At 45.3% G+C, this 5,079-nt stretch overlaps 1 pseudogene; it reads left to right on the forward strand.

Annotated features, from left to right (window-relative positions):
• The first annotated feature begins 1,827 nt into the window (after positions 1–1,827).
• Positions 1,828–2,884, forward strand: LOC101649169 (annotated as a pseudogene).
• Positions 2,885–5,079: the final 2,195 nt, after the last annotated feature.

Genomic DNA, 5,079 nt, shown 5'->3' on the forward strand with positions numbered 1-5,079 from the left:
TGACTTGTCAGAAATATTACCAGAATTTAGTTTCTGGTCTTCCCCAAAGGGAGATTTACTTTGGGGAGGCATAAAGTATCACAAGGAGGTTTTATTGAGAAACTGCTAGATAGGAAGAAAAAACTTCCCAGGCAGCAAGGCTGGTCTTAGAATTTCTTATTTCCCAGTTGCACGCACAGCCTTTTGGGCCTGGTGCTCAGGAGATGTTCAGGGAACATTCTCTGAGAGGGAATATCCGCAGCGGGGGGCAAGCGTTCTGGGAAACACAGTCCTAAGATATTGCACGGACTTCACACTTGTCCTGTCCCAATCTCCACCTTCACCCCCTTCCCTGCCGCAATTCCTGATGCCACAAAACAATGTCAGTGATAGCAGAAGCAGGAGACAAAGGAGACATATTGATTAGAAAGTGAATCAGAAGGTTATTAAACACCACAACGGTGGAAAATCAGTGACTACTATTACTCATGATTTAGAACTGCATAGTTCATGTCACACTTGAGAATCACAACAATTCTCAAAAGCAAAGTAGCAATTTTCCCAGCTCTTAAAGGTTCTACTTCACTGGAAACTGCAAGGCTAATGAAAATAAAAGAGGGAAAAAGAAAGAAAGAGGACTGAAACCAGGTACGAAGAACCTGCTAATAGCACGGTTGCACCACACACAAAAGCAAGTCCCTCTAGCAATGACAACAACCAATAAAGCACAAGCCTGCTCGAGCTACTTAAAGAAAAAGCATAACAAGATGACAATATTGTGTTCACACAGTGTCCAAATCACTCACCATCCTATTTCACAGAACATGTTCGCACAGAGACCTCATCTCACGTGCGTTGGACATGTTGTCAGGAGAAATCTCACTGGAGAACGACATCACGCTTGGTGAAGTGGAAGAAATGGAAGTGGATGAAATAGAACGGGGACTGTGAGGACGTGCAGGACCCCATGCTGTGCATCGGGCCGCTGTGAGGAGGGACTGACTGGACAGCATCTAACAAGAACATGGTGGACGCTAAGCGAGCACCACTGTAAATAAAGCCTCACTCTAAGAAGAAACCAGCAGTTTCCAGTGTGTGCAAACGGATAAGTGCTGCTAGAATAGTCTGGATTTCCCAGCGCTGATTAGACCATGACCGATCTGGTAGATGCACTGATATGGATTGATCAGTGTGGGTGTGTATGTGTGCAACTATATACGCATAGACATATACATACAAATACATATGTGAGCTTGTGGTGGGTATGTGCATGCATGCAGGTCACTATGCATCATCTTCAACTAGCTCATATGGAGAAATGGCTAAAATTATTAAAATACCAATAGCAATCATAAAAGTTTTGTACAAAACTCACAGAGCAAAAGATGAGTGTAATTCAGAATCGTCAATTGGCAAATGATTATTTCATTTTAATAAATTAAAGGATATTAATATAATTTCACTTAGAATTATCTAGTCTTTCTTTTTACACCTTACTGTAAACTTAAAAACAGTTGCTGTGGGATCCTCATAAATGCACTTAATTGAATGGAAAGAAAAGAAACCCTCACACTGGACCAATAAGCAACATCATACTGAATGGAGAAAAGAGGACAGCTGTCACGGATTTTATTTTATCCGATCCACAATCAAGACCCACGGAAGCTGCGGTCAAGAAATCAAACACAAACAAAAGACAACAACAACAAAATCGAACAACAGATGCACTGGGCAAATCTGCAGCCAAAGACTTCTTTAGGGCATGGGCTTCTGTGAAACATGGCGGTCGGCTGGGGCCGTAGCACAAGCGTCACTAGATGAAGGAAAAAGAGGAGGGTTTTCCTGAAGATGAGGTGACTGAATCGGGAAAAAAACCTTAACTTTGGTGAAAGAATTGGATGCCTTCCGGAAGGTTCCTGAGAGTTATGTAGAGACTTAAGCCAGTGGTGGTGCAGTGCATCAAGATACATGGATGAAGTATGACTATGAAGTAGACAGGGATTTTTCTAGCAAATTGAGAATCCAAATAGACATTGTTGTTGCCATGACATGGCAGTATGCTGGAGCAGATGTATTGGATTTAGCAGAAACAAAGGTTGCACCTGCAGATGGTCTAGGTTATGAGCCAGCATTATCTGACCTTTCACCAGAGCAAAAAGAACGGCAGAGGATGCTGCAAAGTCGGCTACAAGAAGAGCATTCACTTCAAGAGGTGACCTTTCAAAGTGCCTTTACAGGTGCTTTAACAGCACCTCCACTGAGGGGAGAGGGCCCATCACCAGCTCCAGATGCAGGCAGCATTCAGGGCCAGCTCTGTGTCAGTAAAGTAGCGGGGAATTGTCACGTAACTGTGGGCAAGGCAAGTCCATCCCGAGGTCATGCCCACCTGGCAGCACTGTCAACCATGACTTTTACAACTTTCCTCATAGAGCAGATCATTTGCCTTTTGGAGAGCTTGTGCCAGGAATTCTTAATCCTTTAGATGGGACTGAAAAAGTCGCTGTGGATCACAAGCAGATGTTCCAATATCTTATTACATTGGATAATAATACATACATATAAAGTTTCAGCAGACGCTCATCAGTTTTCCGTGACAGAAAGGGAGTGTGTCATTAACCATGCTCCGGGCAGCCATGGAGTCTCTGGAACATTTGTGAGATGTGATCTCAGTTCTCTTATGGTGACAGTGACTGAGGAGCACAGGCCCTCCTGGCAGTTCTTTGTAAGACTTTGTGGTAGTGCTGGAGGAATCTTTTCAACCACAGGTATGTTACACGGAATTGGAAAATTTATAGTTGAATTAATTTGCTGTCATTTCAGACTTGGAGCCTACAAATCTGTCAATCCCATGCCCTTTGTCCTGGCGGCCATCCACTTAGCTCTTTTGGAGAATAGTCCTCCTTAGTACCTCCCGAGTGAAGGAGCGCGAACTTTTGCCTGAGACATAAAACCTTTCTTAACAAAAAATATTGTGCAATATATTTAAAGAAAATAAAATATGGATGAGAAGCTGGAAACACACCTATGGGGAAAAAAGAAGCAAACAAGCCCCAAACTGAAACCTATGTGTGTTTTGTTTGTTACAATTGTCCTTGAAGAAAGTATGCCACTCATCAGTGATCAAGCCCAATGGAGGCATTGCTTTGAAGGCAGCTCTTCTGATCCTTTCAGAACAATGGGCAGTACCTGCTTCTGAGTGACAAAAAGTCAGAGAAAAGCCATCAAGCCACCTTAAAAAATGCATCGATAAGTGTAAATGTTTGTACCCCTTTGTTTTTAACCTGTGATATTTTCAGTCACCCTAGACACTGGATGAGGACATCCAGAGAGGCCATTCTTTGCAAGTGGCCAAGAATCCCCAGGACACCACGGACTGTCCCAAGAACGGATGTCCAAGTAAACTAACTGAAGATAACCAGATGTCTGTCTGGAAAGGAGTACAGCCAGCATTCTCCTCAAACGTGAGCCCGGTGAGGCTTCATCTCATGAGCTTTGTACGTGTTGTCAGACGGGACCAGTCCCTGGAGGGGAATACCGTGCTTGATGACGTAGAAGACACAGTGGCTACAACAATGGGCTCACGTGTGGCAGCAGTTGGGTGGATAATACAAACAAGACCGTGTTTGCTGTCGTCCACTGGGTCACTGTGAGCTGGAACCAACTCAAAAGCACCCAACAGCACGTGGAATTATTTAAAGCTTTTCACCATCACTGGCTTCTCCGCCGACTATTTCTCACAACACGGCGCAGTGCACATTCCAATAAACAGAAAACGCAACGCCTTCCTCATCTGAGCCCAGTGGGAACAAAGAGGCAGGGTCCTTGTCTATTCCCAAGTGTGCGGTCTCCAGATGTCTGTGTACACCCCTGGATGCCAGGTCTCTGTGTCCAGGATGCATATGGCCCACACCCTAATCCTCGCGGTGGCTCTGCAGAATATGACGCCATCGATACTCAAATCGAACAGGGGCACGTGAATGAAAACATCACCTAGTCACACAAAAACCACAATGCACTATAGTTTGGCTAGGTCTTCTCAGAATAGGTGTCTGTGTTCTGAATTATTTCTCATTGCTCACACAAGGGTGGTCTGAGGTCCCATGGGAGAGAGTCAATGGTTTCAATAACGCCATTGGATTCCCTGGTCCCTGTAAGTGGGGGTTTCAGTGACCCCACCGAACTCCCTGGTCCCTGTAAGTGGGGGTTTCAATGACCCCACCTGACTCCCTGGTTTTTGTAAGGGGAGGTTTCAATGAGCCCACCTGACTCCCTGGTTTTTGCAAGGGGAGGTGTCAATGAGCCCACCTGACTCCCTGGTCTTTGTAAGGGGGGGTTTCAATGACCCCACCTGACTCCCTGGTCCCTGTAAGGGATGGTTCTTGGCCTTGCTTGCTGTGGAAGCTGACTTCTGGGTCACTGGTCTCAAGTCACAGGGACAAGAAGCATGACCGTCTCAGGCGAGGTACACTGCACATACAGGACTTTTGTGTAAATTATGAGTAAAATTATGATACCATAACATAGACTCACGTTTATTTATTGGTTAACTTGGGGGGGGCGGCACATACCATTTATAAAAGTTGTCATGTGACAAATGAATAACTTTAGTTTTAGATTGCTTCAGTAGAACTCTATTAACTTAATTAGCCATAACCTAAATTGAACACAGGTGCTGGTATGGCATCTACTCATTTGTGAACAGGAGAACAATGACTTTTTGGTGGACTCTGTAGAGCATCTGGTATTCTGTTGGGCACAAGGTAGAATTGTCAATTTCCCACCATCAGCATCTGCTGAAGGGCAGTGGCACCCTCACAGGGCTGAGGCTCAGGTGATGTACACAAGGTGGCAGGCAGACCCACAGAGGGGACACCGGTGCTAGCTTGTTCTTGTTCATGCTCTTGTTCCCAGGCACAGGGGGGCTCCCAGTTATCTTCCACCTTTGCTCACTCGTGTTCCCTGGAACCAGCTTGGAGTGGAGACAGAATGAGGGCTGAATCTGAGCTAACCCATTAGAGAACCCTGCATGACTCCCCCTCCACCCTACCCACCACTCACCCCCACTCTGTGGGAGAGAACTATTCTTCTTCATGGCAGAGG

Source organism: Echinops telfairi, unplaced genomic scaffold (assembly GCF_000313985.2).
Source record: "Echinops telfairi isolate 266 unplaced genomic scaffold, ASM31398v2 ScPeMD7_3;HRSCAF=10, whole genome shotgun sequence".
NCBI lineage: Eukaryota > Metazoa > Chordata > Mammalia > Afrosoricida > Tenrecidae > Echinops > Echinops telfairi.